Source organism: Pristiophorus japonicus, unplaced genomic scaffold (assembly GCF_044704955.1).
Source record: "Pristiophorus japonicus isolate sPriJap1 unplaced genomic scaffold, sPriJap1.hap1 HAP1_SCAFFOLD_523, whole genome shotgun sequence".
Taxonomy (NCBI): domain Eukaryota; kingdom Metazoa; phylum Chordata; class Chondrichthyes; family Pristiophoridae; genus Pristiophorus; species Pristiophorus japonicus.
The window spans coordinates 114,286-133,934 of record NW_027254430.1 but is presented as its reverse complement, the minus strand read 5'-3'; the positions used below and the strand labels follow the sequence as shown (position 1 = coordinate 133,934).

The 19,649-nt window shown below is 51.7% G+C and overlaps 5 non-coding genes across 5 annotated transcripts; all 5 read right to left on the bottom strand.

Annotated features, from left to right (window-relative positions):
• Positions 1-3,272: 3,272 nt before the first annotated feature.
• trnat-ugu (transfer RNA threonine (anticodon UGU)) lies at positions 3,273-3,345 on the bottom strand. Its single transcript has one exon. It is a non-coding gene; the product is annotated as a tRNA-Thr (tRNA).
• Positions 3,346-4,005: 660 nt separating this feature from the next.
• Positions 4,006-4,078, bottom strand: trnat-agu (transfer RNA threonine (anticodon AGU)). The gene has a single exon. It is a non-coding gene; the product is annotated as a tRNA-Thr (tRNA).
• Positions 4,079-5,203: 1,125 nt separating this feature from the next.
• trnat-agu (transfer RNA threonine (anticodon AGU)) lies at positions 5,204-5,276 on the bottom strand. Its single transcript has one exon. It is a non-coding gene; the product is annotated as a tRNA-Thr (tRNA).
• Positions 5,277-9,059: 3,783 nt separating this feature from the next.
• Positions 9,060-9,132, bottom strand: trnat-agu (transfer RNA threonine (anticodon AGU)). Its single transcript has one exon. It is a non-coding gene; the product is annotated as a tRNA-Thr (tRNA).
• Positions 9,133-17,859: 8,727 nt separating this feature from the next.
• On the bottom strand, positions 17,860-17,932 carry trnat-ugu (transfer RNA threonine (anticodon UGU)). Its single transcript has one exon. It is a non-coding gene; the product is annotated as a tRNA-Thr (tRNA).
• Between the last annotated feature and the right edge of the window lie 1,717 nt (positions 17,933-19,649).

Sequence of the window (19,649 nt, the reverse complement as noted above, 5' to 3'; positions counted from 1 at the left end):
GGGTACTGCGGGAGGGATGACTCACCAGGGGAGGGCAGCAGCATCCTAGTCCATGGCACTGTGGGTGGCTCTGTTCCTGTCGATGGTCTCGGCCTGTCGCTGATTGACGGCAAATTTAGAAACAGAAGACACCCCACTGAAATTTGAACTCACAACCTCTGGTTTATTCGACCAGTGCTCTAACCCCTGGGCTATGGAGCCACCTGCTCTGGAAAAGACAGGGGAAGGAGTAGGAAAGAGAGGGGAAGGGAAAAGAGAGAGTGGAAGGAGTGAGAGAGAGGGGGAAAGGGGAGAGAGTGGGGAAAGGGAGAGAGAGAGTGGAAGGAGTGAGAGAGAGGTGGAGGGGAGAGAGAGGGGAGTCAGGGGAAAGAGAAAGGAAGGGGAGAGAGAGGGAGAAGGGGAGAATCTGAAAAGAAAGGGAAAAGAAAGGTAAAGGAGAGAGGAGACTGAAAGGGCAGAGGGGAAAGGGAGAGAGTGGGGAGAGACTGGGTCGGGGAAAGAGAGAGAGAGAGGGAAGATAGAGGAGGAAGGAGAGAGAGGAAGGAGTGGGGAGAGAATGAAAGGAGAGAGGGGGAAGAGAGAGAGGGGGAAGGAGAGAGGGTGAGGTGAGGGAGGGGGAAGGGGGGAGAAGGGAATGAATGACAGATGGGGAAAGCGAGATAGCGGGAAAGACAGAGGGGGTAAAATGATGTAGAACGGGACATGATGGAGAAGGGAGAGAGAGATTTGGAAGGGGAGAGTGTCAGAGAAACGAGAAGAGGAGAGGGGGAAGGGTGTGAGGGGAGTCTGTTATTTAGAATTCAGGAGAGGAGGACTAAGGGTTTAATTAGGATGGGGCAAGTAAAATGATGAGAGTAAGCTTGCAGGGAACATAAAAACTGACTGCAAAAGCTTCTATAGATATGTGAAGAGAAAACGATTAGTGAAGACAAATGTAGGTCCCTTGCAGTCAGAATCAGGTGAATTTATAATGGGGAACAAAGAAATGGCAGACCAATTGAACAAATACTTTGGTTATTTCTTACATAGAAACATAGAAACACAGAAAATAGGTGCAGGAGTAGGCCATTCGGCCCTTAAAGCCTGCACCACCATTCAATAAGATCATGACTGATCATTCCCTCAGTACCCCATTCCTGCTTTCTCTCCATACCCCTTGATCCCTCTAGCTATAAGGGCCATATCTAACTACCTCTTGAATATATCCAATGAACTGGTATCAACAACTCTCTGCGGCAGGGAATTCCACAGGTTAACAACTCTCTGAGTGAAGAAGTTTCTCCTCATCTCAGTCCTAAATGGCTTACCCCTTATCCTTAGACTGTGTCCCCTGGTTCTGGACTTCCCGAGCATCGGGAACATTCTTCCTGCATCTAACCTGTCCAGTCCCGTTAGAATTTTATATGTTTCTATGAGATCCCCTCTCATCCTTCTAAACTCCAGTGAATACAGGCCCAGTCATCCAGTCTCTCCTCATATATCAGTCCAGCCATCCCGGGAATCAGTCTGGTGAACCTTCGCTGCATTCCCTCAATAGCAAGAACGTCCTTCCTCAGATTAGGAGACCAAAAATGAACACAATATTCCAGGTGTGGCCTCACCAAGGCCCTGTACAACTGCAGTAAGACCTCCCTGCTCCTAAACTCAAATCCTCTCGCTATGAAGGCCAACATACCATTTGCCTTCTTCACCACCTGCTGTACCTGCATGCCAACTTTCAATGACTGATGTACCATGACACCCAGGTCTCGTTGCACCTCCCCTTTTCCTAATCTGCCGCCATTCAGATAATATTCGCCTTCATGTTTTTGCCACCAAAGTGGATAACCTCACATTTATCCACATTATACTGCATCTGCCATGCATTTGCCCACTCACCTAACCTATCCAAGTCACCCTACACACTTTTAGTGTCCTCCCCACAGCTCACACTGCCACCCAGCTTAGTGTCATCTGCAAACTTGAAGATATTACACTCAATTCCCTCATCCAAATCATTAATGTATATTGTAAATAGCTGGGGTCCCAACACTGAGCCCTGCGGCACTCCACTAGTCACTGCCTGCCACTCTGAAAAGGACCCGTTTATCCCGACTCTCTGCTTCCTGTCTGTCAACCAATTCTCTATCCATGTCAGTACATTACCCCCAATACCATGTGCTTTGATTTTGCACACCAATCTCTTGTGTGGAACCTTGTCAAAAGCCTTTTGAAAGTCCAAATACACCACATCCACTGGTTCTCCCTTGTCCACTCTACTAGTTACATCCTCAAAAAATTCTTGAAGATTTGTCTAGCATGATTTCCCTTTCATAAATCCATGCTGACTTGGACCGATCCTGTCGCTGCTTTCCAAATGTGTTGCTATTTCATCTTTAATAATTGATTCCATCATTTTCCCCACTACCGATGTCAGGCTAACCGGTCTATAATTACCCGCTTTCTCCCTCCTTTTTTAAACAGAGCATAACATTAGTTACCCTCCAGTCCATAGGAACCGATCCAGAGTCAATAGACTGTTGTAAAATGATCACCAATGCATCCATTATTTCAAGGGCCACTTCCTTAAGTACTCTGGGATGCAAGCTATCAGGCCCTGGGGATTTATCGGCCTTCAATCCCATCAATTTCCCGCCTAATAAGGATATCCTTCAGTTCCCCCTTCTCACGAGACCCTCGGTCCCCTAGTATTTCCAGAAGATTATTTGTGTCTTTCTTCATGAAGACAGAACCAAAGTCTTTGTTTAACTGGTCCGCCATTTCTTTGTTCCCCATTATAAATTCACCTGAATCTGACTGCAAGGGATCTGTTTGTCGTCACTAATTTTTTTAGAAGCCTGCAAGCTTCCTCTCATAATCTATTTTCCCCCCTCCTGGTTAAAACCCTTTGTCCTCCTCTGCTGTGTTACAAAATTCTCCCAGTCCTCAGGTTTGCTGCTTTTTCTGGCCAATTCATATGCCTCTTTCTTGGATTTAACACTGTCTTTCATTTCCCTTGTGAGCCACATTCCCCATTTTATTTTTACTCCAGACAGGGATGTACAATTGTTGGAGTTGATCCATGTGATCTTTAAATGTTTGCCATTGTCAATCCAACATCAACCCTTTAAGGATCACTGGCCAGTCCATTCCAGTCTCACATCATCAAAGTTTCCTGAACTTCAGGGCCCTCATCTCTGATGATAACTCTGTCACTCTCCATCTTAATAAAGCTTTCAACCATATTTACAATTAAACCCCTTGCTAATTTAAATACTGAGATAATTTTGAGTTGGCCCCAGTGAGATTTGAACCCACTACCCCTGGTTTACAAGACCAGTGCTCTAACCCCTGAGCTATGGAGCCACCTGTAACTCCAGCTCCTGTTTGCATCTTACTATTGTTAACAAGGAGGTGGGGCCCGAATAATCATTCTCAGTGATTCATCCCTGAACATTGACAGAATCTTGCAGCACACAAGGAGGGCCATTCGGCCCATCGTGTCTGTGGCGGCTGTGTGAGAGAGATCAGTGCTTGTAAGTTGTAAAAGGAGGGAGAGAGGGGAATGAGTGGGAGAGGGAATGGGAGAGAGAGGGGGAAGGAGTCAGCCAGAGGGGAATGGGAGAGAGCAGAATGGGAGAGAGCGAGTGGGGGAGGGGAGAGAGATGGGAAGTCGAGAGAGGGAGGAGGCAGGGGAGAGAGAAAGGAAGGGGAGAGGGAGGGAGCAGGGGAGAATCTGAAAAGAAAGGCAAAAGAGGGAGAGAGAGGAGGGAGGGGAGGGAGCGGAAGGGGAGAGAGGGGAAGGGGAGAGAGAGGGAAAGGGGAGACAGAGGGGAAGGAGTGAGAGATGGAGAAAGTGAGATTGCAGGAAAAAAAAAATGCAGAACGGATCGTGACCTGGAAAGCGGAGAGAGTGTCTGCAAGACAGAGGCCTGTTGTTTGAGGGTCAGACTCAGAGTTGTTAATATTTATAATTAAACCCCTTGTTAATTGACAGTGTATTTAAATACTGAACTCATTTAGAAAAGGCCCCAGTGAGATTTGAACCCACGGCCCCTGGCTTACTAGACCAGTGCTCTAACCCATGAGCTATGGAACCACCTGCTCTGGGTTGTGGGTCATTCCCCAGTTAGTGCTGTGTGTTTGAAGAATGAGGAGGGGTCAGTGAAACGCTCAGATTGTGTCTCATCCCCCAGACTCCTGCCTCCGTCTCTTCAATATTCACCTCTCAACATCGATATATCGGGTCTTTCACGTAGTAAAACATCCCAAGGCAACTCAGTCACACTCTGCCTCAATCTCTCTGTCTCTCTGTCTCTCTCTGTCTCTCTGTCTCTCTGTCTCTCTCTTTCTGTCATGTATGTATGCTTGGGGTTACTAGCCACCAGGTGGGGCCACTGTCGGAGGTCATTGGGCTGTACACACGCGTGTTCGGCCCAGGTATAAAAGGCCAGCCATCTTGTAATGTAATCACTTTGGGCCCTAATAAAGTAGAGCCAGGTGTGTACCTGTTCGGAGTTGACAGTAATCTGTCTATTGAGTTATTGCACACACAACACTTTCTCACTCTCTCTCTGTCTCTCTCACACACTCACTTTCTCTCTGTGTGTCTCTCAGGGGGAAAGGGAGAGAGGGGAAGGGGAGAGAGGGGGAAGGAGTGGGGAGAGAATGAAAGTAGAGAGGGAAGGGGAGAGAGGGGAAGGGGAGAGAGGGGGAAGGAGTGGGGAGAGAATGAAAGTAGAGAGGGAAGGGGAGAGAGGGGAAGGGGAGAGAGGGGGAAGGAGTGAGGAGAGAATTAAAGTAGAGAGGGAAGGGGAGAGAGGGGAAGGGGAGAGAGGGGGGGAGGAGTGGGGAGAGAATGAAAGTAGAGAGGGAAGGGGAGAGAGGAGAGAGAGGGGAATGAGGGAGAGTGAGAGGGGAAGGGGAGAGTGAGGAAAGGGAAAGAGAGAGAGCGGGGGTGAGAACGGGGAGGGGAAGGAGAGAGAGAGAGGGGGTCGTGGAACGGGAGAGAGGGGAATGAGTGAGAGACGGGGAAAGCGAGATAGCAGGACAGGGAATGAGGGGTAAAAAGATGTAGAACGGGTCGTGATGGGGAAGGGAGAGAGAGAGAGTGTAAGAGAGATGAGAACCTGTTGTTTCAGGGTCGGTCTCGGAGCTTTTTAATATTTATAATTAAAACCCTTGTTAATTGACTGCAAATTTAAATATAAAACTAATTGTGAATAGGCCCCAGTGACATTTGAACTCATGACCCCTGGTTTACTAGATCAGTGCTCTAACCCCTGAGCTATGGAGCCACCTGTTTTGTGAAAGACAGGGGAAGGAGCAGGAAAGAGAGGGGAAGGGAAAAGAGAGAGTGGAAGGAGTGAGAGAGACGGGGAAGGAGTGAGAGAGGGAGGAGAAGGGGAGAGAGAGGGGGAGGGGAGAGAGAGGGGGAAGGAGTGAGAGAGAGGGTGAGGGGAGAGAGAGGGGGGAAGGAGTGAGAGAGAGGGGAAGGGGAGAGAGTGGGGGAAGGAGTGAGAGAGAGGGGAAAGGAGTGAGAGAGAGGGGGAGGGGAGAGAGATAGGGGGAAGGAGTGAGAGAGAGGGGAAGGGGAGAGAGATAGGGGGAAGGAGCGATAGAGAGGGGAAGGGGAGAGAAAGGGGAAAGGAGTGAGAGAGAGGGAAGGAGTGAGAGAGAGGGGGAGGGGAGAGAGAGGGGGAAGGAGTGAGAGAGAGGGTGAGGGGAGAGAGAGGGGGGAAGGAGTGACAGAGAGCGGAAGGGGAGAGAGTGGTGGAAGGAGCGAGAGAGAGGGGAAGGGGAGAGAGTGGGGGAAGGAGTGAGAGAGAGAGGGAAGGAGTGAGAGAGAGGGGGAGGGGAGAGAGATAGGGGAAGGAGTGAGAGAGGGGGGAAGGAGTGAGTGAGAGGGGAAGGGGAGACCGAGGGGGAAGGAGTGAGAGAGAGGGGAAGGGGAGAGAGTGGTGGAAGGAGCGAGAGAGAGGGGAAGGGGAGAGAAAGGGGAAAGGAGTGAGAGAGAGGGGGAAGGAGTGAGAGAGAGGGGGAAGGAGTGAGAGAGAGGGGAAGGGGAGAGAGTGGGGGAAGGAGTGAGAGAGAGGGGGAAGGAGTGAGAGAGAGGGGAAGGGGAGAGAGGGAAGTGACAGAGAGAGAAAGGAAGGGGAGAGGGAGGGAGAAGTGGAGAATCTGAAAAGAAAGGGAAGAGAAAGCGAGAGAGCGGACGGAGGGGAAGGGAGAGGGAAAGGGAGAGTGAAACGGCAATGGGGTAAGCGGAGAGAAGGGGGAGAGATTGGGTAGAGGAAAGAGGGGGAGGGGAGAGAGAGGGAAGTTAGAGGAGGAAGGAGAGAGAGGGGAACGTGTGAAGCGGGAATGAATGTAGAGAGGGAAGGGGAGAGGGGGGGAAGGGGAGAGAAAGAGAGGGAAAGGGGAGAGAGAGAGGGGGAGGGGAAAGAAAGGGAGAGAGAGGGGGAGGGGAAAGAGAGGGAGAGAGATGGGAAGGGGAGAGAGAGAGAGGGGAAAGGGAGAGATGGGAAGGGGAGAGAGAGTGAAGAGATCGCAAAGTCTCTGGTTAAAGAATGGACTCAGTCGAGAATATTGCGTGGACTTTGTAGGGTTTGTCTCTGAGGGTATTTTCCCTGTGATGGGATCTCCCTGTGCAGGTACGTGAAAACGCTGGTTTGTTAAAACTCTGGAGACCACATGGCGGCTGTCTGTGACAAAACCCAGGATGTAAAGGTTCACCCGCCAGTCCCAGCAAAAGGAAGGGGGGGGCCACTGACAAAGGGGCTCAGGAACCTGAGGCACCCGTTCACGTGAAGCCAGTGACCAGATTAGAAAGCCACTCGAACGCGAAAGCACTTCCCATCTCCAGTCTCAGACGGGAAGCTGAACAACGAACCCACAGCCTGGCCAGGTGAAGAGGAGCCAGTTTTTTCCCAACACACCGAGCGAGATATGTCCCAGACTCAGGGCCATTCGGCCAATCACAGAACACACGTGGGTCTGATGATGGCCCATCACTGACTAAGCAGCGGAGCGCTTCGAAACAAAAGATTGGTGGGACAGATAGGGGTAGCTCGACTCCGATAAAGATAGTCACTTTTCCACCGTTCTCGTGCTCCCTCTCGCTCTCGCTCCACCGAGATCGACGGAACAAGAAGACGTACCAGAGGGGGAAGCCACAGTTCGACAGAAGAAGGCGCTGAGACTGAGAACCACGTACCCCTCACGGGGTACGACCTCCAGGGCAGTGACTTCCCACGGCTGAGCTGAGCGATCGAGAGCGACTGTGTGTGTGCTGGTGAACATGGTCGCGGGTGTCCCAAGCCAGTAACCAGAGGTGGCCCAGGTGAGGTTTAACGGCTCAGGGTTCTTTCTCAGAAGTGAAGCTTTTTCGGGGCGATTCTGGGGAGGGAGCTTTGTTTGGTTGAGCCAGGGGAAGGGGCTTATGTGATGAGGTAATTCGTTGTTCAGGGTGGAGTTAGAATCCACCGTAGCAACAAGGGAATGACTGCATGGGACCGGTCCTCAGTTCCGTACTGTGTGTATGTTGTTTGTAACCTGGATATTAATCTCCACACAGACAGTGATTGCGTTTAGTAGTGCATGTTTTACCCAGTGTATGTTAGACCTAATAAATATCAGTAACGGTGTTTCACCGAGGCTTTCCTGTCTGTAACTCATTCCATTTACACTCTGAATAATAATCCCCGGGTACAGAACTTTCGTAAGGTGAGGGCGATTAGAAACATCCGTCTAGCAATTGGGCCAGGATCAAAACCATTCACACCAGGGAGAAGGGGGGAATCTGAAAAGGAAGGGAGAAGAGAGAGAGAGAGAGAGGAGGGGAGGGAGGGAAGGGGAAGGGGAGAGAGAGGGAAGATAGAGGAGGAAGAAGAGAGAGGGGAAGGAGTGAGAGAATGAAAGCAGAGAGGGAAGGGGAGAGAGGGGAAGTAGAGAGCGAGAGAGGGGAAGGGGAGAGAGTGAGTGGGGAAGGAGAGGTAAAGAGAGGGGAAGGGAAAAGGGAAAGTTGGGAATGTGAAAGAGCGGGAGGGGAAGGGGAGAGATAGAGAGGGGAAGGAGTGGGAAAGAGAGGGGAAGGGGAAAGAGAGAGTGGAAGGAGTGAGAGAGAGGGGGAAGGAGTGATAGAGGGGGAAGGGGAAAAAGCGGGTGGTGAAGGGGAGAGAGAGGGAGAAGGGGGAAATCTGAAAAGAAATGGAAAAAAGAGAGAGAGAGAGGAGGGAGGGGAGGGAGGGGACGAAAGAGAGGGAGGAAGGAGAGGGAAGCGGAGAGTCAAAAGCGGAGAGAGGGGGAAGGAGAGACAGTGAGGGGGGAGGGTTAGAGAGGGGAATGAGTGAGTTTAATGTCTGTAAGCTTGGAATGTTTGTCGCTCCACACTGTGGATGTGGACATATTGTGTACTGCAACTGCAGAGTTAATAATTAAACAGAACCAGGCAGATTTCCGGAGGCTTCCGAGAGAGCTGCCTGCCTTGTTTGGAGCTGTGTGTGCTGTGCTCTGTGAATATATCACAGTGAGAGACGGGGAAAGCGAGATAGTGGGAAAGGGAGAGAGGTAGGAAGGAGTGAGAGAGAGTTGGAAGGGGAGACAGGGAGGAAAAGAGAGCGGAAGGGGAGAGAGAGAGGGGGAGGGGAAAGAGAGGGAGGGGACAGAGAGAGGGGGAAGGAGAGAGATAGAGAGAGAGGAAAGGAGTGAGAGAGGGGAATAGGAGAGAGCGGAAGGGGAGAGAAAGAGATGGAAGGTGAGAGAGGGAGGGGAAGGGGAGAGAGAGAAGGGAAGAGGAGAGAGGGAGGAGACAGAGGAGAGAGAGAAAGGAAGGGGAGAGAGAGGGAGAATGGGAGAATCTGAAAAAAAGGGAAAAGAGAGAGAGAGGAGGGAGGGGGAGATGGGAATGTGAGATGGGAAAAGCGAGATAGCGGAAAAAAGATGTAAAATGTGTCAGGCAGAGAGAGAGAAGGTTGTGAGTGGAGCCTGTTGTTCCAGGGTCAATCTCACAGCTGTTTAACATTTATAATTTAACATGTTGTTAATTGACGGTGTATTTAAATACTAAATTAATTTTGAGTAGACCCCAGTGAGATTTGAACCCACGACCCCTGGTTTACTAGACCAGTGCTCTAACCCCTGAGCTATTGAACCACCTGCCCTGGGCTGTGGGTCATTCCCCAGTTAGTGCTGTGTGTTTGAAGAATGAGGAGGGGTCAGTGAAACGCTCAGATTGTGTCTCATCCCCCAGACTCCTGCCTCTGTCTCTCAATATTCGCCTCTCAACATCGATATATCGGGTCTTTCACGTAGTAAAACATCCCAAAGCAACTCAGTCACACTCTGCCTCAATCTCTCTGTCTCTCTCAGTCTCTCTGTGTCTCTGTGTATCTTTCTCAGTCTCTCTCTCTATGTCTTTCTTTCTCACTCTGTCTCTGTCTCTCTATCACTTTGTCTCTCTGTTTCTCTATCTCTTTCTCTCTCACTCTCTCTCTGTTTCTCTCTCTTTCTCAGTCTCTCTCTCTGTCTCTCTATCACTGTCTCTCTGTCTCCCTCTCTCTCTCTCACTCACTCTCTCTCACTCACTCTCTCTCTGTTTCTCTCTATTTCTCAGGCTCTCTCTCTATCTCTCAATCACTTTCTCTCTGTCGCTCACTGTCTCTCGAGCTGGAAGGGGTTAGAGAGGGGGAAGGGGAAAGTCAGAAGGGAAAGGAGAGAGGGAGGGGAGAGATTGAGAAGTGAGTGGAGAGAGAGGAGCGGAGAGTGGGAAGGGGAGAAAGCGGGGGAAAGGAACAGGGAGAGGGAAGGAGTGAGTGAGGGGGGAAGGCGAGAGAGAGAGAGTGATGGAGAGAGAGAGGAGCGTGTCAGTAGTTGTTATTACATCGATAGTCCACTAGGTGGGGCTCTATTAGAGGAAGAGAGAGGGAAGGGGAGAGAGAGGGGAAGGAGTGAGAGAGAGGGAAGGGGAGAGTGAGGGGAAGGAGTGAGAGAGAGGGAAGGGGAGAGTGAGGGGAAGGAGTGAGAGAGAGGGAAGGGGAAAGTGAGGGGAAGGAGTGAGAGAGAGGGAAGGGGAGATTGAGGGGAAGGAGTGAGAGGGAGGGAAGGGGAGAGTGAGGGGAAGGAGTGAGAGAGAGGGAAGGGGAGAGTGAGGGGAAGGAGTGAGAGAGAGGGAAGGGGAGAGTGAGGGGAAGGATTGAGAGAGAGGGAAGGGGAGAGTCAGGGGAAGGAGTGAGAGAGAGGGAAGGGGAGAGTGAGGGGAAGGAGTGAGAGAGAGGGAAGGGGAGAGTGAGGGGATGGAGTGAGAGAGAGAGAAGGGGAGAGTGTGGGGAAGGAGTGAGAGAGAGACGGGGAAGAGGAGAGACAGAGGGAACACCAACAATAATGTATATTTATATAGCGCCTTTAACGTAGTGAAACGTCCCAAGGTGCTCCACAGGAGGATTATGGGATAAAAATTTGACACCGAGCCACAAAAATAGAAATTAGCGCAGGTGAAGTGGTCGGTTTTAAGGAGAGTCTTGAAGGAGGAAAGAGAGGCGGAGAGGTTTAGGGAGGGAGTTCCAGAGCTTGGGGCCCAGGCAACAGAAGGCCCGGCCACCGATGGTGGAGTGATTATAATCAGGGATGGTCAGGAGGGCAGAATTAGAGGAGTGCAGACATCTCGGGGGGTTGTGGGGCTGGAGGGGGTTACAGAGATAGGGAGGGGTGTAGGGGCTGGAGGAGGTTACAGAGATAGGGAGGGGTGCAGGTGCTGGAGGAGGTTACAGAGATAGGGAGGGGTGTAGGTGGTGGAGGAGTTTACAGAGATAGGGAGGGGTGTAGGGGCTGGAGGAGGTTACAGAGATAGGGAGGGGTGTAGGGGCTGGAGGAGGTTATAGAGATAGGGAGGGGTGTAGGTGCTGGAGGAGGTTACAGAGATAGGGAGGGGTGTAGTGGCTGGAGGAGGTTACAGAGATAGGGAGGGGTGTTGGTGTTGGAGGAGGTTATAGAGATAGGGAGGGGTGTAGACGCTGGAGGAGGTTACAGAGATAGGGAGGGGTGTAGGGGCTGGAGGAGGTTACAGAGATAGGGAGGGGTGTAGGTGCTGGAGGAGGTTACAGAGATAGGGAGGTGTGTAGGGGCTGGAGGAGGTTACAGAGATAGGGAGGGGTGTAGGTGCTGGAGGAGGTTACAGAGATAGGGAGGGGTGTAGTGACTGGAGGAGGTTACAGAGATAGGGAGGGGTGTAGGTGTTGGAGGAGGTTATAGAGATAGGGAGGGGTGTGGACGCTAGAGGAGGTAACAGAGATAGGGAGGGGTGTAGTGCTGGAGGAAGTTACAGAGATAGGGAGGGGCGAGCGTCATGGAGGGATTTGGAAACAAGGATGAGAATTTTGAAATCGAGGCGTTGCTTAACCGGGAGCCAATGTAGGGCAGAGAGTACAGGGGGTGATGGGTGAGTGGGACTGGGTGCGAGTTAGGACACGGGGCAGTGAGCACAGGGGGTGATGGGTGAGTGGGACTCGGTGCGAGTTAGGACACGGGGCAGTGAGCACAGGGGGTGATGGGTGAGTGGGACTCGGTGCGAGTTAGGACACGGGGCAGTGAGCACAGGGGGTGATGGGTGAGCGGGACTCGGTGCGAGTTAGGACACGGGGCAGTGAGCACAGCGGGTGATGGGTGAGCGGGACTCGGTGCGAGTTAGGACACGGGGCAGTGAGCACAGTGGGTGATGGGTGAGCGGGACTCGGTGCAAGTTAGGACACGGGGCAGTGAGCACAGGGGGTGATGGGTGAGTGGGACTCGGTGTGAGTTAGGACACGGGGCAGTGAGCACAGGCAGTGATGGGTGAGTGGGACTGGGTGCGAGTTAGGACACGGGGTCAGCGAGCACAGGGGGTGATGGGTGAGCGGGACTCGGTGCGAGTTAGGACACGGGGGCAGTGAGCACAGGGGGTGATGGGTGAGTGGGACTGGGTGCGAGTTAGGACACGGGGGCAGTGAGCACAGTGGGTGATGGGTGAGCGGGTCTCGGTGTGAGTTAGGACAGGGGGCAGTGAGCACAGTGGGTGATGGGTGAGTGGGACTCGGTGTGAGTTAGGACACGGGGCAGCGAGCACAGCGGGTGATGGGTGAGTGGGACTCGGTGCGAGTTAGGACACGGGGTCAGTCGAGTTTTGGATCACCTCTAGTTTATATTGGGGTAGAATGTGGGAAGAATTGAGAGACAGGGGGAAGGGGAATGAGAGGTGGAGAGCGGAAGGGGGATAGAGAGAGACAGGAAAGGATAGAGAGTGGGTGTGGCAAGGGAGGGGGGAGACGGGCAAAGCGAGATCGCGGGAAAGGGGGTAAAAGATGCAGAATGGGGGTCGGCAGAGAGAGATTTGGATGGAGAGAAAGTGTAATAGAGACGACAACCTGTTGTTCCAGGGTCGATATCAGAGCAGTTTAATATTTATAATTAAAGCCCTTGTTAATTGACGGTGAATTTAAATATTGAGCTAATTTTGAGTAAGCCCCAGTGAGATTTGAGCCCACAACCCCTGGTTTACGAGACCCGTGCTCTAACCCCTGAGCTATGGAGCCACCTGCTCTGGGAAAGACAGGGGAAGGAGCAGGAAAGAGAGGGGAAGGGAAAAGAGAGAGTGGAAGGAGTGAGAGAGAGGGGGAAGGGGAGAGAGATCGGAAAGAGAGAGAGGGAGGAGGCAGGGGAGACTCCTGCCTCCGTCTCTTCAATATTCGCCTCTCAACATCGATATATCGGGTCTTTCACGTAGTAAAACATCCCAAGGCAACTCAGTCACACTCTGCCTCAATCTCTCTGTCTCTCAATCTCTTTCTCTCTCTCCCTCTGTCTCTCTCTCTCTCTGTCTCTCTCTCTCTCTGTCTCTCTATCACTTTCTCTCTGTCGCTCACTGTCTCTCGAGCCGGAAGGGGTTAGAGAGGGGGAAGGGGAAAGTCAGAAGGGAAAGGAGAGAGAGAGTGGGAGGAGAGAGATTGAGGAGTGAGTGGAGAGAGAGGAGCGGAGAGTGGGAAGGGGAGAAAGCGGGGGAAAGGAACAGCGTGAGGGAAGGAGAGAGTGAGAGGGGGAAGGGGAGAGAGGGAGAGAGAGAGATGGAGAGAGAGAGGAGCGTGTCAGTAGTTGTTATTACATCGATAGTCCACTAGGTGGGGCTCTATTAGAGGAAGAGAGAGGGAAGGGGAGAGTGAGGGGAAGGAGTGAGAGAGAGGGAAGGGGAGAGTGAGGGGAAGGAGTGAGAGAGAGGGAAGGGGAGAGTGACGGGAAGGAGTGAGAGAGAGGGAAGGGGAGAGTGAGGGGAAGGAGTGAGAGGGAGGGAAGGGGAGAGTGAGGGGAAGGAGTGAGAGAGAGGGAAGGGGAGAGTGAGGGGAAGGAGTGAGAGAGACGGGGAGAGTGAGGGGAAGGAGTGAGAGAGAGACGGGGAAGAGGAGAGTGAGGTGAAGGAGTGAGGGAGAGGGAAGGGGAGAGTGAGGGGAAGGAGTGAGAGAGAGACGGGGAAGACGAGAGACAGAGGGAACACCAACAATAATGTATATTTATATAGCGCCTTTAACATAGTGCTCCACAGGAGGATGATGGGATAAAAATTTGACACCGAGCCACAAAAATAGAAATTAGCGCAGGTGAAGAGGTCGGTTTTAAGGAGAGTCTTGAAGGAGGAAAGAGAGGGAGAGAGGTGGAGAGGTTTAGGGAGGGAGTTCCAGAGCTTGGGGCCCAGGCAACAGAAGGCCCGGCCACTGATGGTGGAGTGATTATAATCAGGGATGGTCAGGAGGGCAGATATAGAGGAGTGCAGACATAAGGACATAAGAACATAAGAACTTGGAACAGGAGTAGGCCATCTAGCCCCTTGAGCCTGCTCCGCCATTCAATAAGATCATGGCTGATTGTGGGGTTACAGAGATAGGGAGGGATGTAGGAGCTGGAGGAGATTACAGAGATAGGGAGGGGTGTGCAAAGTTGCAGAGATAGGGAGGGTTGTGGGGCTGGAGGAGGTTACACAGATAGGGAGGGTTGTGGCGCTGGAGGAGATTACAGAGATAGGGAGTAGTGAGGGGCCATGCAGGGATTTGTAAACAAGGATGAGAATTTTGAAATCGAGGCATTGCTTAACCGGGAGCCAATGTAGGGCAGCGAGCACAGGGGGAGATGGGTGAGCGGGACTCGGTGCGAGTTAGGACACGGGGCAGTGAGCACAGGGGGTGATGGGTGAGTGGGACTGGGTGTGAGTTAGGACACGGGGCAGTGAGCACAGAGGGTGATGGGTGAGTGGGACTGGGTGTGAGTTAGGACACGGGGCAGTGAGCACAGGGGGTGATGGGTGAGTGGGACTGGGTGTGAGTTAGGACACGGGGCAGTGAGCACAGGGGGTGATGGGTGAGTGGGACTCGGTGTGAGTTAGGACACGGGGGCAGTGAGCACAGGGGGTGATGGGTGAGCGGGACTGGGTGTGAGTTAGGACACGGGTCAGTGAGCACAGGGGGTGATGGGTGAGCGGGACTGGGTGCGAGTTAGGACACGAGGCAGCCGAGTTTTGGATCACTTCGAGTTTATTTGGGTAGAATGTAGAAAGAAATGCGAGAGAGGGGAAGGGATAGAGAGTGTGGCGAGCGAGGGGCAAGAGGGGAGAGGGAAATGAGTGAGAGACGGGGAAAGCAAGAATAAGATGTAGAATGGGTCCGGGAGAGAGAGTGTAAAGGACACAAGGAGGAGGAGAGGGGAGCCTGTTGTTTCAGGAGCAGTCTTGGAGCTGTTTAATATTTATAATTAGGCCCCAGGGAGATTTGAACCCATGACCGCTGGTTTACAAGACCAATTCTCTAACCCCTGAGCTATGGAGCCACCTGTTCTGGGAAAGACAAGGGAAGGAGCAGGAAAGAGAGGGGAAGGGAAAAGAGAGAGTGGAAGGAGTGAGAGAGAGGGAATAGAGACAGCGAGAAAGAGAGGAAAAGAGAGGGAGGGGATGGAGAGAGAGAGAGTGGAAGGAGGGAAAGAGAGGGCTAGGGGTGGGAGAGAGAAAGGGGCGAAGGGGAGAGAGAGGAAGGAAGAGGAAAGAGATGTTAAGGGGAGAGAGGGGGAAGGAATGAGAGAGACTGGAGGAAATGGGTAGAGGAGAGAGAGGGAAACGGGAGAGTGCGGAAGGGGAGAGAGAGGGGAATGAGTGATAAAGAGAAATGGGGAGAGCGGCAGAATGTGTAGTGATGGGGAAGATAGGGAGAGAGGGAGAATGAGAAAGGGGGCGAAAGGAGAATAGGAGAGCTTTGTGTTTCAGGGTCAGTCTCAGAGCTGGTCAATATTTATTATTAAATCCCTTGTTAATTGACAGTGAATTTAAATACTGAGTTAACTTTGAATAGGCCCCAGTGAGATTTGAACCCACAACCAGTAGTTTACTAAACCAGTGCTTTAACCCCTGAACTATGGAGCCACCTGTTCCAGCGAAAACAGGGGAAGGATCAGGAAAGAGAGGGGAAGGGAAAAGGAGTGCGGAGGGAGGGGAAGGAGAGAGAGTGGGGAAGGAGTGAGAGAGTGGGAAGGGGAGACAGCGAGGAAGAGAGGGAGTTGGGGAAAGAGAGGGAGGGGATGGAGAGAGAGAGTGTGGAATGGGGGGAGAGAGAGGGGAAGGAGTGGGAGAGAGGGGGGAGGGAAGAGAGATGTTTAGGGGAGAAAGGGCAAAGGAGTGAGAGAGAGGGGGAGTGCAGCGAGGGGGAGAACCTGAAAGGAAAGGGAAAAGAGAGAGACGGGAGTGTAACGGTGTGGTGGTGGTCCCGGGGGTCAGGTTCACCTCTGACCTACTTGAGCGGTTCGAATCGCCCCCCACTCCCTTGGGTTCTAGACTCTGGATTTATTTGGGGGGGTGTGACAAAGTGCAAAGGTCAATGGTTTGGTGCAAAAGAACTTTGATTTTATTAAAGACAAGAAAATACAATGTCAAAACTTATAATCACTCTGATAAAGAACAATACATTACACATTCAAAGGGGGTGTACAGTAAAATGACACCTCCCACCTCCCCATACCTAATCCTAGCTCGGTTGGACTCCAGGGCAGGCAGGGACTATGCTTACCATTCCTTTCTGGTCAGTTAGCGGTATTTCGCGGTTTCGGGGTTCCTTGAATTGTTTAGGTTCTGCTTGCCGTACCCCAAATGTTGGAGAAGACTTCTAGCTGCACAATCTTCAGTTGGGTTGAGTCCACTGATGCGGTAAAGCATGTTTTGGATCTATGGGGTAAGTACCCGGTTTTCTTCGTTAGAAATATATTCAAAGTCTCTTTAGGTAATGTTTTCACCTGTTGGTAGTCAGGACTTAGATTGTAGACTGGAAACTTTCGATTCTTCGGTTTCTTCCAGTTGGAGTTTATTTGTAGTTTGTTCGATCGCGGTGGTTTTTCATTGATACCACGTTGGCTGTGGTCAGTTGTTGCCGCGATGGTGATGTTCTTCCTTCAGGACTTCAGGACTTCGAGGCTGAAGAAGTAAGTTTACAACGGTCGCGTTGGTTTCTCTCCCTTCTTGATGACACAAGCGTGGTCTCGGTTGTTTGGCAAAGTATGTCACACCCTCTGTTAAAACAGGGGCCAGTTATACGGTTTGAGTGGTTCTAATCTTCACACCAAATCAGTCCAGGATTCTTTGATTGAATTTGGCAGGCTTGACTCTTCTTTGTAATATTTTGGCGGGCTCGTTAAAAGTTAATATGTTTTGGGTGGGTTGATGTTCGATAAACTGTTTCCTAATGGAAATATTAGTTTGGTAATCGCAATGTCCTTTTGTGCTTAGTTTTTCGCATACAGGCTGGATTGGGCCTCTTGGTGATGTATATGCTGAAATGGTTTTCCAGATTCAGGTTGATGGTTGGCTATCTCTGGGTTATTTGTTGTAATGTTAATGTCTCTTGTGGAGAAGGATTCTCGAATACCCATTTCTCCAGACAAGTTATGTTAGTCCCAACACCCAGACAGCCTCAATAATCAAGTTGTCTCCTGTCAGTTCTTTAGGCCCGCACACAGCCTTGAATGTGTCTTTAAAAATTCCAAAATTCTATTCAAGTTTGTAGTTTCTTCCATAAGCACTTTAGGGTTCCAAACTTTCCAATCGATAGTCCCAAATTAAATATCCTTTTGAATGAGTCCAAACACTGTGAGGGGGTTCATCTGAATGTTGCATCCTTTCAAGGGGGAAGAGAGTGGGAGGAATGAGAGACAGGTGTCTAAATACTAAAATTAGGCTGCAGTGAGATTTAAACTCACAACCCCTGGTTGATAAGACCAGTGCTCGAACCCCTGAGCTATGGAGCCACCTGCTCTGAGAAAGACACGGGAAGGAGCAGGAAAGAGAGGGGAAGGGAAAAGAGAGAGTGGAAGGAGGGAGAGAGAGGGGAAGGAGAAAGAGAGGGAGGGGAATGGGAGAGAGTGGGGAAGGAGTGAGAGAGATGGAAGGGGAGACTGGTCTTTGGCCAGGGACTCCCAGGTGTCGGTGGGGATGTTGCACTTTATCAGGGAGGCTTTGAGGGTGTCCCTTGTAACGTTTCCTCTGCCCACCTTTGGCTCGCTTGCCGTGAAGGAGATCCGAGTAGAGCGCTTGCTTTGGGAGTCTCGTGTCTGGAACATGCGGACTATGTGGCCCTGCCCAGCAGATAGCTCTTGGTCGGCTGGTGCAGACACGATGGGCCGAAATGGTCTCCTTCCGTGCTGTAAGTTTCTATGAGTCGATGATATATCGGTGTCTCTGAGACTGGATGTGGAAAAGGTGGGATACAGAATGGGGGTGGGAAGTGAAAGTACTGTGGGCAGATTGTAAAGTGCGGAGTGAGCGGTTCCTGTTGATGGTGTCGGCCTGTCGCCAATTGACGGTCAATTCAGTAACAGAAGCCAAAATTGAGTAGGCCCCAGTGAGATTTGAACCCACGACCCCTGGTTTACAAGCCCAGTGCTCTAACCCCTGAGCTATGGAGCCACCTGTAACACCAGCTCCTGTTTGCATCTTACTATTGTTAACAAGTAGGTGGGGCCCGAATAATCATTCTCGGTGATTCATCCCTGAACATTGACAGAATCTTACAGCACACAAGGAGGGCCATTCGGCCCATCGTGTCTGTGTCGGCTGTGTGAGAGAGATTAGTGCTTGGAAGTTGTAAAAGGAGGGAGAGAGGGGAATGAGTGGGAGAGGGAATGGGAGAGAGAGGGGGAAGGAGTCAGCCAGAGGGGAATGGGAGAGAGCGAGAGGGGGAGGGGAGTGAGATGGGAAGTCGAGAGAGGGAGGAGGCAGGGGAGAGAGAAAGGAAGGGGAGAGGGAGAGAGCAGGGGAGAATCTGAAAAGAAAGGCAAAAGAGTGAGAGAGAGGAGGGAGGAGAGGGAAAGGGGAGAGAGATGGGAAGTCGAGAGAGGGAGGAGGCAGGGGAGAGAGAGGGAGCAGGGGAGAATCTGAAAAGAAAGGCAAAAGCGGGAGAGAGAGGAGTGAGGGGAGGGAGCGGAAGGAGAGAGAGAGGAAGGGGAGAGAGAGAGGGAAAGGGGAGAGAGAGATGGAGAAAGTGAGATTGCGGGAAAGTGAGAGAGGAGTTAAAAAAAAAATGTCCAACGGGTCGTGATCTGGAAAGCAGAGAGACAGGGAAAGGTGTGAGGGGAGCCTATAGTTCCAGGGTCAATCTCAGAGCTGTTTAATATTTATAATCAATGCCTTTGTAAATTGACTGTGAATTTAAATACTGAACTAATTTTGAGTAGGTTGCAGTGAGATTTGAACCCACGATACCTGGTTTACTAAATACTGTTTGAAGAATGAGGAGGGGGTCAGTGAAACGCTCAGATTGTGTCTCATCCCCCAGAGTCCTGTCTCCGTCTCTTCAATATTCACTTCTCAACATCGATATATCGGGTCTTTCACGAAGTAAAACATCCCAAGGCAACTCAGTCACACTCTGGCTCTGTCTCTCTTTCTCTCTGTCTCTCTCTCTTTCTTTCTGTCTCTCACCTTCTCACTTTGTCCATCGAGCGGGGAGGCTAGAGCTGGGGAAGGGGAGAGAGAGGGAGAAGGGGAGAGAGGGGGGGATGGGAGAGATGGGGAGGGGGAGAGTCTGATGGGAAAGGGGAGAGCGAGAGCGAGGGAATGAAAGGGAGGATGGAGGGGATGGAGACTGGGGAGGGGAGGGAGAAGGAGAGGGTGGGGAGAGAGAGAGGAGGGGAGAAAATGAAAAGGGAGAGGGGAAGGAGTGAGCGAGAGGGGAATGGGAGAGAGAGGGGTAAGGCGAGAGCGAGAGAGGGGAGGGGAAAGAGAGGGAAGGGGAGAGAGAGCGGGGAAGGCGAGAGCGAGAGAGGGGAGGGGAAAGAGAGGGAAGGGGAGAGAGAGCGGGGAAGGAGTGAGAGAGAGAGGGGAAGGAGTGAGAGTGAGGAAGGGGAGAGAGAAAGGGGAAGGGGAGAGAGGGAGAAGGGGAGAATCTGAAAGGAAAGGGAAATGAGAGAGAGAGAGGAGGGAGGGGAGGAAAGGGAGCGGAGAAGGAGGAGGGAGAGGGAGAGTGGAAAGGCAGAGTCGGAAGGGGAGAGAGTGGGACGGGAAGAGGGTGAGGCGAGGGAGGGGAAAGGGGGAGAGGGGAATGAGTGAGAGACGGGGAAAGCGAGATAGCGGGAAAGTGAGAGAGGAATAAAAAGATGTGGAACGGGTCGTGATTGTTGTGTAC